Source organism: Macaca thibetana, chromosome 2 (genome assembly GCF_024542745.1).
Source record: "Macaca thibetana thibetana isolate TM-01 chromosome 2, ASM2454274v1, whole genome shotgun sequence".
NCBI lineage: Eukaryota > Metazoa > Chordata > Mammalia > Primates > Cercopithecidae > Macaca > Macaca thibetana.
Genome location: NC_065579.1, coordinates 10,077,842 through 10,090,333, shown reverse-complemented (window position 1 = coordinate 10,090,333; position 12,492 = coordinate 10,077,842). Strand labels below are relative to the sequence as shown.

Genomic DNA, 12,492 nt, shown 5'->3' with positions numbered 1-12,492 from the left:
TGCCCACAAATGAGTCTTCAATGACTGAGAAAAAGAAGTGGTCAGGCTGACAACTGGCATTTCCCTGGCTTTAGAAACCTGAGAGAGGAAAAGCTGGTGTATGAAAGGAGTGTCAGGCCTGTGGCTTCCTATTTCCTCATTCAGGGTACAGGTTGGGCTTGCCCGGAGCCATAGTTCCTTGAGACTTACCACCTCAGGCCTAAATCTGCCTTCTTTAATTACCTCCTTTCCAGGGAACAGGAGTCCTTGTTGTCTGCCCAGAGCTGCTAAATATAGCTCCAACCCCCAGGCCTTGGTGTGCTTCTGGGCCACAGTGCTGCACAGCTTGAGATGTCTGTTGATTTGGGGGTTTCCTCAGGGATTCTTTACATTTTCAAGTTTTCATAAGGGACTGCTTCTTATTTTGAAACCAGCAAAGAGACTTGAAGGGCACAGAGTGTTGAAAATTTTATAGGAGGATGCCAGGAGAGAGTTAAAGAGCTTGGTTAGAGAAGGGGAAAGATAAGTTCTTCAAAGAGGGCTAGGTGGCTTAAAAAGATGACCTTGTTATGCATGTAATGATCTTCAAAAGAGCGACATCTTGTCATGGTTTTCCCAAGAAAGCCCCTTCACATTTGACTTTTGTGACCTCTTGGTCCTGCTGTTGGCAGTGAATCCTTTCTAGCTTGAAATGATTTTTTTCTAAGTTTTTCTTTTTTTAATTTAAAAGATGCTATAATACATCCTTACAGTAAAAATAAAATAATATGGAAATGTTTATAATAAAACAATAATTTCGTGTCCTGTCTCTTCCCAGACCAGTTCCAGTACCCATAGGCAACCACTTGGAACCATTTTTTGTTTTTGATGTTTTTGGTGGTTACTATCATATTTCTAAATAATATGCTTCTGTCTCTCATGCTTGAGTTACTAGTTTTAGATATGCCTATTAAACTTTATTTTATGATAGGCAAGGACTATTTATTTATATCCAATTGGTCCCTCCTAGTTCTATTCCCAAGTTTTTACAGTTACATTTCTAGTTTTATTCTTTGTCTTTTCCTTTATGTTTACAGAATATGCATAAATCTCAGTCTTTTGCTATATCAACTTTTGACAGTTTCGCTTCACTCACTATTTTGTAAGACGAAGATATTAGAATTTCCCTCTACTTTTCCTCTCCACATTTGCCCTTCAACTTGTCAATAATGTTTTAGGTTACCTTTTGCATCTCGAGGGTTTATGATGGATACATGCATATAGGCACATGTATATATTAATAGTTTTATACATATAGCTAACTCATATGTGCTCTGTGGTTTGATTGTAAAAGCTGAAAAAATAATATTTACATTATGATTTCTAGGTAAATATTGCTTAATACAGGGCTAAGTCCTGTGCTGTGGTTTCATTTCCTTTTCTGGGGTTCTGAGGTCATTACCTTTAAGCCACTTGTAGGAGACTGAACTTTCCCTTAGCATCAAAATCTAATAGATGATTCTAATTTTTTTTGTAGTCATTCTACATTTTATTTTATTTCCGTAGTAAATAGATAATAAATAAACTTCTTATTATAATTTCTTCTTATATCTTAGAATTTTAGGCTGTATTTTGTTTTTGTTGAGAGAAAAAAATTAGCATTTTCTACATACCTCTGATGTCTTTTCTGTCTGTCTTATTGTTCTCTTGTCTGCTTGGAGTCTGTTCTGTGTGTCTTCTTCAAGTTCCAGCAACTTTTTCTCTTATTTTGGACTGGTTTCTCCATATTTGGGCTATAATTTCTTGTGTACTTCCCCCACCCTTCGCTCCCACAAGGTTTCTAATTGCTTCCTTTTATTTGAACCCCTGTGTTTTTGTTATGGTTTCAGATTTATTTCCAGGCTTTCATGGAGGCATTCTTCTGGAGCTCCTGAGTAATGTCATTATGTGTTAGTCATCATTATTAATATTCAGCAGCAGATATGTTATTAAAATATTATTCACCAATTTTTTAATATTAGGCAATTTTGTTTGCTCTTTCTTTTCTCCTCCTCTACTAAATATTCATAGACATTCTAGTTTATTTTTTAATTCCTATATATTTAATAGCCACTCTCCTGTTCCACCGAGTGGATGCACTATTTTTAAAATTTAGCCATTTACATATTGTTGAATAGGGGTTATTGCCAGTTATTTGCTCTTATAAATAATACTCTTTTGAACATTTTTATGCATAAAGCCTTTTCATTAAATTATTTTATATGAATTCTTTGTACGGGAAGAAAACTGGAAAGTCTGTGTCATCATTTTCGAGGACATACGCCGGTGACTACAATTGTGCTAGGTTTTAGTGCGGATCACTTGGCTTTTCTTACTTAAGAACCTTTTTTGTTTCTTTTGGAAAGGAGCAGTAGGAATTGGGAGAGGAGTACCACCTCTAAATCAGCACACTTAGTTTTCTTGGCAGCTTTTGAAAGATATCATATATTGAGATTTACTGCAAAGTTGGTAATGCCTAGTAATTCACTGAGTAGCACCCTCTTTAAAGGCGTCCCCAGGGGTCAGCCAACACTCCATGACTTAGGCCCATGATGCTCTTATCACCTAAAATCTTTGTATAATAATTATTTGGCCAAGTGTTATTCAGCATAATCATCTCCAACTGGATCGTTGCCCTTATTCACTGGAATTGTTTCTCGGTGACTTTTGGAAAAACCAGATTCATTCTTAAAACTCAAAGAGGTATTCCCATTGAGAATACGCAGCAAGATCTACAACTGCTTCTACACATGGTGTATAAGGAAGGGATTTGAGGAATGGCAGGTTGTTAGAATGAATGGACTGCTGGGAAGAAATCCATAGTCATGGGAAGCATAAGAGTTGATGTATTGAAAATGCTACATCGTTTGTCGCCCTGCACCATGGTATTACTCTAAAACTTCAGGCTAGCAACATTTACTCTATGGTTACAAATGAAATCTGCATCACATAATTACACAAAAATGGGATCCTTATCTTTGAAAAGCTTAACAATTCATAGATGAACACTGATCATACCCTAAAAGAATATATACCAGTTGCCCTGTGGAAAAGACCTAAGCTTAATGACTCACAGTCTAATTATTTTGGTTAGTGGGTGATAATGTTTTGGAGGTGATGAGGAGACACATACATCCAAAATCTCACAGCTTGGAGAGGATGTGGTCCAACAGTGCTATTTTATTTATTTATTTATTTTTTTGAGACAGGGTCCCTCTCTGTCCCTCTTGGTTCAGGCTCACTGAAGCCTCAACCACCTCGGGCTCAGGCTGTCTTCCCACCTCAGCCTCCTGAGTAGCTGAGATTACAAGCATGTGCCACCACGCCCAGCTAATTCTTGTATTTTTTAATAGTGACAGGGTTTCACCATGTTTCCCAGGCTGGTCTCAAACTCCTGGGCTCAAGTGAGCCTCCTACCTTGGCCTCCCAAAGCGCTGGGATTACAGGCATGAGCCACCACACCAGGCCCATAAGGAACAGTTTCTGAGATGAGGGAGAATGATAGGCAGGCCAGGACCCTTTCTTAGGATATAACTGGGGCCACGCTGTGGTTTCTGATATTTGATGAATTTGAGATTCTGATTTATTTTTGCCTGAGACATCTCATTCTCTGGAATACAAATTCCACATCTATAAAATGATAGGGTTGTATCTGCTGGCTTGGGCTTTGTGAACCTTCTGTTCTGAGTTCCATAACTCTATGCTTCTGGGTTCTGTCCCAAGTCCAAGATGATTTGAAAAGAAGAAGAAGAAAAAAAAGACCTTGCTGAATCAGTACCAGCATCACCTGCTTCAGTCTGGCTGGGAAGTAGGTCAGAACTTGGCAGACATGAGAATGTGGTTGGTTCCAGCTGTGAGCTCTGCCAGGGTCCCCTTTGTAGACACCTGCCTTAGAAAGGGTCTGGGAAAGAGGGGGGTGCTGACACTCAGAGGTGGGGAAGGGTTTATTTTTGGCTGTAGATGCTGCAAGCAAAGAGGGGGTGATTGATGAGAGAAGGCGATACTAGGGGGCAGGGAATGAAAGACTGAAAGAAAGGAGAGGAGCAGGCACATATTGGGTGCATAACTTGTGTGGAGAAATGGCCAATATTTTTTTTACTCCTCCCACACACACTGTAATGTAGGTGGTAGGTGTCATTCTTTGGATTTTTTTCTTTTGGAGATGAAGTCTGTCTCTGTCACCCAGGCTGGAGTGCAGTAGTGTGATCTCAGCTCACTGTAACCTCTGCCTCCAGGGTTCAAGCAATTCTCCCTGCCTCAGCATCCCAAGTAGCTGGGATCATAGGTGTGTGCCACCATGCCTGGCTAATTTTTGTATTTTTTAGTAGAGATGGAGTTTCACTGTGTTGACCAGACCGGTCTTGAACTCCTGACCTCATGTAATCTGCCCGCCTCAGCCTCCCAAAGTGCTGGGATTACAGGTGTGAGCCATCATGCCCGGCCCATTCTTTGGATTTTAATTATGAGGAGATCGAGGCTTGGAGATGTTTAGTTACTTGTCCATGGCTAGGCTGCTGGTAAGTGAGGGAGAAGGAGTCAATGTGGGGTCTGACTCCACGTTGCCTCTTCTTTTCATGTCTAACTGTGCCATGCTCTGTTCTAGGCTCTGGGGATGTAGTGATGAAGGAGGCAGGCAAAGTCCATGTTCTCATAAGTGCTTGCATTCTAGGAGGCAAGACAGACAACAAAGTAAACAGGTGCATATTTCAGAGGTTGACAAGCGCTAAGCAGCAGAATATGACAGCAGTAGAAGACAGGAGTGACAGAGTTGCACGTTGTGTTTTTACATCCTAGTCCATAAGGCTGTGCACTGAGATGACCTGATCTGGGGGAACCAACAGCTCTAGATTAAGATTCTCGAGGTTAGAATTTAGCCCCGGCCATAATGTGAACCAACTGTGTAAGTTGAGCAAGTCACCTCCCCGTCATTGTTAAAATGAAGGAAAATAATCCCTGTTCTTCCTATTTCACTAGACGATGAAAGAAGATGAAGTGAATAAGTTTGATGTGCAACCGTTTTTAAAACCCCAGTTGGGGCCGGGCATGGTGGCTCACGCCTGTAATCCCAGTACTCTGGGAGGCCGAGGCAGGTGGATCACCTGAGGTCAACAGTTCGAGACCAGCCTGGCCAACATGGTGAAACCTCATCTCTATTGCAAATACAGAAATGAACTGGGCATGGTATTGCATGCCTGGAATCCCAGCCACTTGAGAGGCAGAGATGTGAGAATCACGTGAACCCGGGAGGCCAAAGTTGCAGTGAGCTGAGATTGCACCACTGCCCTCTAGCCTGGGTGACAGAGCGAGACTTCGTCTCAAATCAAAAACATAAACAAAAAACCCCGTTGGTTTTAAAAACACAAGGAGCTGTTTTTAACAGTTGGGTTAATTTTTAAAGGATATCTTCTTATATTTATTTGCTGTGCTTTGTGTGCTTGGAGGAAACAACTATTTCTTTGGTTGTTTCCTTATTCTTAGAATGAAGACCCCCTTTGCCATCCTCAGGAGAGTTTGGATTTCATTTGTGGCCATCAGAGGACCATAAAAGGTGTGGAGCTGAGAGCTGGCCTTTCGGTTATGCCACTGGAAGGGGGTAGGATGGAATGGAGGGGCAGCAGCCGGGAGTCAGGGAGATGGCTTATCTGACTGCGGCAACTGGAATCAAGTTCAGTCTGAGCCCACAGTTTGATTCAGCGCGGCAGTCAGCTCAGCCAGTGAGCGCTCACTCACTGAAGGTCCACTGTGAACCAGCTGGTGGCTGAGGAGGGGAGGCATAGGAGACACTGGATCAATTCAGCAGTTGCTACGGGCTCACTGTAGCCGAGTGTTCTGGATGCTGGGGAGTCATGTGCTTCTGGACCTCAAGGAGCATCTTTTCCAGTAGTTAATATCTGTTCTGTTCCCAAAAGCATATAAATCAATGTTGAGTTTAGTAGGCAAGTTATCCATGCAGACAGAGAGATGATATTTAAATATGTATAACACTGTTTTGAAAGAACTCTAGGTCTGCCAGAGGGGAACTTTAGTTGCTGGACCTTGGAGAGGTTCAAGGGTTCCTAAGTGGGAGATTGGGAAAATTGGGATAGTGTTAGGACAACGGGGAGCCTCAAAACGTAAACTGTTTAGCAATGAGTGAGGAAATGTTTAAATATTTTAGCAACCTGTGTTGCTATATCTCTGTGTACTGGTGAATGTCAGTTTCTCATGTGGTTATATACAACTATCTTATAGCATCTTCAATATAGTACTTGATGTGCCCACAAGGCACAGAGGAGGCAGTGATTGGAAAGGCTTCATGGGGTTGGTGATGCTTGAGTTGGGTTTTGTAAGATGAATAGGAGTTTGGTAAAGAACTTTCTAGGAAGAAGAGAGATCATGGGCAAGAACACCAGTGTGTGAAACAGCACAGGACTTGACTGGACAGTTGAGGGGTTCAGGTCCAAGGGATTTCGTGCTCAGGTAATTGTGAGCTCAGTTGTCCCATTAACAGCAGGGAAGAAAGGAGAAAGAGCAGCGCATCCATTTAATCTCTCCCACAGGGTAGGGGAAACATCAAGATGAGATCATTTTTACTTTTATTTTAAATAATAGCTATCACGTGCCAGCTGTTAGGCAGCTTGCAAACATTGTTTCTAATCTGCTAGTAACTCCATGAGGTAGGAATTTTCATTCTTCACTCATTTTACAGGTTAGGAAATCAAGAACTCGGCATATTGAAGTGACTTGCACAAAGTCACACAATGGCAGGAACAGGGTTTGAGCTCAGTCTCGTCTGACTGCAAAGTCTGAACGTTCCACTTTTCCACTATGTGGCCTCTCTCTCCTGGGAATTCGCAGTGAGTGACATCCATGAGAAACTGGGCCCTTTTCTTGCCTAGAAATGTAACTGGTGACAAAAACTGGAGGTATCCGTATCCTCTTCTGCAGAACAAGGACAAGAGTTCTTGCTCCAGGCATTGGCAGTGCTCCGGGAAGACGGGGCCTCAGACCTCCTGCTTTCCAGCACCTTCAGCAAGACCATTCTTGGGGAGATGATGTTTCTGTTGGTCTTCTTTGCTGCCGCTGAGACTTTGACTTGACTCTTACTCCTGTGAAACAGCCTCCTGATGGTGATAGAAAGAATAGGCTGACCACATGGACACTTCGTATTTATGGTGTTGTGACAGGGCTTTCTTAGAGTAAATCAGTAACATGTTCCTGGTTGAGATTTGGCCTGTCCTATAACTTGACTTTAGAGAGAGAGTGTGCTGATTATGCTGAAGATAGCGTGTCAGTTTGTATGTCTTTCATGTTTATTACTGTACATGAAAAAGTTGGTGTTCTGGTACCTCTCCTCCCTCAACCATTACAACAAGGAAAACAAAATCCACTGAGAGGCAACATAGCATGGTGATGAAGAACATGGACCATGAGCTAGATTGCCTAGATTCAGTTCCCACTCTGCTGCTGTCTAGATCTATGTCTGTGTCTCAGTTTCCTTATCTGTAAAATGGGAATGATGATAATTGTAGCTACCGTACAAGGTTTTTGGAAAGGTTAAATGAGTTAATATTTCTAGGGTATGTAAAAAATTGCCTGGCATACAACAAGTGCCATGTAAGTGTTCGTTAAGTGATGACAACAACAAAATTTTATAAACTAGCCCTGCTTTCCACTGCTCCTTACAAGACATGATATTGGCACAAGTCTGAGCTCTGTTGTGTGTGGTCAGGCACTGAAGGGTGACACGTTCGCGTGTGTGGTCTGCTGGACACTAGTTTTGATGACTGCTTTGCCATAAGAACTTCGCTGGCTATGGAAAATGTGTGGTTGAGAAATAGCAAGTGGAATGTTCTTTTTTTTTTTTTCTGCTAATAGGATAGAGTTTGGGTTACACGTCATTTGCAGCTGAGTTTATCTATTTTTAAATTTTTCCTGGAGTTACACTGTGCAACCTATGCGTCAATAGTTTTATCTGGCTGGATTAGTCAGTGGGTAGTTTTTAATTTGACTTAAAAAATTGAGGGTCACATAAACGGAACCAGCAAAAGATTTGGATTCTGATGAACAATGTTTAAGGCTCAGCTCTGCCACTGATGTGTTATGTTACATGGGTGAGTCCCCACTCACCACCTTTGGTCCTTTAGGTACTCCTCTGGTTCTCATGGTTTCTTCCCTGATAAAATTAGAGTGCTGAATGGTCAGAGGAGCTCCCTCTTCTCTGTTGGTGAGTGGCCCTGATTCCTGGTCAGTTAGCCATGGGCTATTGAAGGAAGATATTTTATGAAGTATATTGATGGTGAATTTAGACAGTAAAAGAATCCAGTTGATCATCTCAATTTTTTCCTCTCTACTTAGTAATTGTGCTGATAAGAAGTCCTCATTTCAGCTTTACACCTTTTCTGATTTCCCAGATATTTCTGTGTATCACCAGAAAGCAGAATGGAACCAAGTAGTTATTACCACTCAGCTCTTAGAAGTTGTTTGGGCTGGAGAAATGTTTTCATTATTAGGCTGTGAGTGGTGTCAGTCCCATACAGGACAGAGCCTCTACCATACCATCTACCAGGCTCACTCCATCCTGCCCAATCTGTTTACATCTCTACTTTGTAGGCAAGCTTTATCCAGTTCTACAAACCTCAGTGTGATGACTCAGGGAAAACACAGTTTCTTTTTCCTAGGAAAATCAGGTTGACTACAACTTCTGTAGTTCTTGAGGGAAGAAGGGAAGTATAATGATGTTGGAAGTCAAAATATTGACATTAAGATAGCCAAGTGGAGTTTTATGTATGTATGTATGCATGTAGACATGATTGACATTTATAAGTTCATATAACATACATTTATAATAGAGAGGTACCTGTGGATTCTGCCTTACTTTTGTGTAGTTTGTTAGTGTTTTCACCGTTTCATGTGAGTTTTACAATGAGCCTATGAGACTTGCAGAGTTAAGAGTTATATACCCGTTTATGGTAGAAAACACTGAGGTTCATTCAGAGGAGTAAAGTGGCTTGCTTGAGATCTGTGTGAGTGGTAGTCTTCTGACGAGTGTTTCAGAGTTGTTTTGACCTAAGAAAGTTAGAGGCTGGGCCGGATGTGGTGGCTCATGCCTGTAATCCCAGCACTTTGAGAGGCCAAGGCAGGTGGATCACCTGAGGTCAGGAGTTCAAGACCAGCCTGGCCAACATGGTGAAACCCCATCTCTACTAAAAATACAAAAATTAGCTGGGCATGGTGGCTTGTGGCTATACTCCCAGCTACTCAGGAGACTGAGGCAGGAGAATTGCTTGAACCTGGGAGGTGGAGGTTGCAATAAGCCGAGATCGTGCCATTGCGCTTCAGCCTGGGCGACAAGAGCGAGACTCTGTCTTTAAAAAAAAAAAAAAAAAAAAAAAAAAAAAAGGAAAAAAAGAAAAAAGAAAGAGGCTGACAAGATTTGTAATTTTTGAAGCAACAGAGGAAATTTAGAAGGAATGAAACTTAAGCCATTAATATTAAGTTATACCAAGGCTCTACTCATAATATAACCCAAGCCTAGAAACTTAAAGTACTGTGTAGTTGATAAAGAGAACACAGCTATAGAGAGTTTACTGAATTTCTCAATGAAGTGGCAAGTATCTATCCATCCTTCCATTCATTTTGTCATATTACTAGAAAAAAATACACAGCATGCCAGCTACCATGTTGAGCCCTGATTCATCAAAGTTAAATTAGAATGACATGGCAGTTTAGCATTTAAAATGTGGCTAGTTTGAACTGAGATGTGCCATTAAGTATGACATACCAGATTTCAAAGGCTTAGTATAAAAAGTAATATAAAATGTCTTACTGATAAATTATATGATGTTCATTACTTCTTGGAGTGATAATATTTTGGATATATTGGGTTAAATTAAAATGAATTTCTCCTATGATTTCTTGCTTTTTGAAAATGTGGCTGCAGGAAATTAACAATTTCATATGTGGCTTGCATCCTATTGCTTTTGGACGGCACTATTCTAGCTTGTGTCTAGTAGAGGAAGTAAGATTTATACGGACATGCTTTTCTGAAAGCATGGCATCTCGCTTCTTTACTCCTCTGCCTTTATATTTGTGTCTACTGCCTCACCTTCTTTTGGCTTCTTAACCCATTTTGGTCTGATGGAAGTTGTTCTTGTGCGGGTCTAGGGGGCTCAGATGTGTTCCTTTTTAGCAGTGCTCTTACTTGGCTTTGGTGGTGCTATTTCTGTTGATCACTCCCACTGTCTCTGGATGTTTTGTTATTCTTTTACCTCCCTGGCCTTTCCTCGGGATTTCTTTACAGACTCTTGCTGTCTCTTGCATCCCATAAATATAGGCATTGCAGAGCTTTGTCTCATGACTGCTAGGTGTTTATCTCCAGTTTGGAACTCCTGAACTTCAGCTCCACACTCCTACATGCCTTTTGGACACTCCAGTTGGAAATCCCAAAGTTGCGTGGGACTCACTGCGTCTTCTGGCATTGTTAACTTGGTGAGTGACATTGTCCAATCCTGGAAACTGGGACTCATTCCGGATGGCCTCCTCTGTGTCCCTCACTCTTGCCTCTGACTGTCCTCAGTCTTACTGAGTCAACCACGGTAACACGTCCTGCCCACCTCCCTCCTCCCTCTACCTTTGGAGCCTGTCCTCCATTTAGGCCCTCAGCATCTCTCTCCTGAAGTGCTTCAGCAGTCTCAGCTGGCCTTCTTTTTCTATTCTTACCCTCATCCATCCTATTCTCTCTTTTCTTCCTGAGTGATATTCCAAAAATGCAAATCTGTTCATGCTTCGTCCCTGTTTTTAAAATCCTTCAATGCTTTCCTCATTCAGGGTAAATTCAGAATCCTTTGCATGAACTAAGGGACAGGAATGGAAAGAGGCAGGCAGTGATTTGACCCCTGTCTCTTTCCGTCCTCTTCTCACTAATCTCTGAGATGATCTTGTGCTCTAGGAATATACCCAGGATTTTCTGCAGCTCGCGTGACCTCACGTATGGTGTTCCCTTGTCTGAAACACCACTGCCCACTCTATCAGTCCTTTCAAGATTTTGCTCTGATACCACCTCTGCTTGGAATACGCCTCTGACCACTATTGTCTCTGCTTCCTCCATTTTAGGCCATTTGTTGAACTGGGCTGCATTTCTTTGAGGGCAAGGGTAATTCTTTTCATTTCTGTATCTTCAAGTCAAAACTAGGTGTGCAGGTGATATTTGTTGAGCAAATAAATGCCGAATAATAAATTGTGTAGATTTACACAATTGTGGGAGTTGAGGTAAAAATTCTAGCCAGGCAGGGATGGGAGCATAGAGGGTCCAAGGAATGGCGACGTTTAAGACTGGCTTTCCATTCTGGTGGTATTGGGTGGGACAGTACAGAGGAGACCCCTACGGTCATGGTTATTGTGCCGTGTTCTGCAGGACTGAAGGATATTGAATAGGCCTATTCCCTGCTCGATACCATCACCACCAGAGTAGAATAAGGATGGTAATCTCAGGAGGCCATTTGGGCTAGTGTCTGTCATTTGCTCCTGAGCTGGGTTATATAACTCAGCAGAGCTTTATTTCCCCGGTACACAGCTGGCATGGCAGGCAGGCACTCCGCTCCTTGCTTGTGAGCTGCCTTGGAGGAAGCGAGTGCAGAATGGTTGCCTGCGTTTTCATCTTTACTTCTCCTTCACAGCCGCCTTTCTGTATAGCATAGAGGTGACCTCAGCACCAGAGACAGGAAAGAGCACAATGAGTCATCTCAGGCCCTTATGAGGTGCATGAGGGACCCTACTTAAGAGTGAGGGTCAGGTGAGGTCATGCTGTGCCTGGGGTGAGTTTTGCCTTGGGGCTCCAGGCAGCACTGGAGCAGAGCTGAGCTAATTTTACCCACAGGAGCTGACTGTGCTGAAGGGCAGGGCTTATGACATTGGCCTTATCATCCTGTGATACCCAGAAAGCTCCCAAGGTGCAACCCCGTTATGTCTGGGCTGTTTTTTCCCCCTTCTAGTTAAATACATTTTTCCATTAGGCGTGCATATCGAAAAGCAGGATGCTGAGGTGCAAAGAGCTTTGGATTTGGGTGGAAGGCCACGGAGTTAGATTTGGATCTCGCCCCTACCTTTGACCTTGCACAAGTTACATAATTTGAGTCTCAGTTTCCTCATTTGTAAAACCTCATTTGTATACCTGTGTCCTAAGATTGCTTCTAGGTTTATACACTTGGTGACACGCAGCAGGCGATTGCTATGTGCCAGTCACTGTTCTAGCTGCTTTATTCATATTGTTTCACTTAATCCTCTAAAGAAACCTATGAGGATGGTGTTATTGTTATCCCTGTTTATAAATAGGGAAACAAATGCACAAGGAGCTTAGATAAGTTGCCCCAGGCCACCAGCCAGTGACAGAGCTGAACTCAGGCCAGTGGCTCCAGGGACCACACTCCTAAACACTATACCTTATTGTTTTGAAATGATAGAAGCTTTGCTTGGTGTAGAGCACAGGCTTAATGTTTTCTAACTACCTGCTATGTA

General features: G+C 42.3%; 2 protein-coding genes across 11 annotated transcripts in view; one reads left to right on the top strand and one right to left on the bottom strand.

Moving 5' to 3' along the window:
- Window positions 1-12,492, top strand: part of LPP (LIM domain containing preferred translocation partner in lipoma) — a 739,054-nt gene that overhangs the window by 33,635 nt on the left and 692,927 nt on the right. The window contains exon 1 of one of the 6 annotated variants that reach the window (XM_050779295.1): window positions 1,578-6,833. The exons of the other annotated variants lie outside the window; for them this stretch is intronic. The gene's annotated coding sequence lies outside the window, so the exon portion shown is untranslated. Of the gene's footprint in view, window positions 1-1,577; window positions 6,834-12,492 lie in introns of those variants that run through there. 6 annotated transcript variants of the gene reach the window in all.
- The window catches only part of SST (somatostatin), a 1,150,223-nt gene that overhangs the window by 508,243 nt on the left and 629,488 nt on the right, over window positions 1-12,492 (bottom strand). The window lies entirely within an intron of this gene.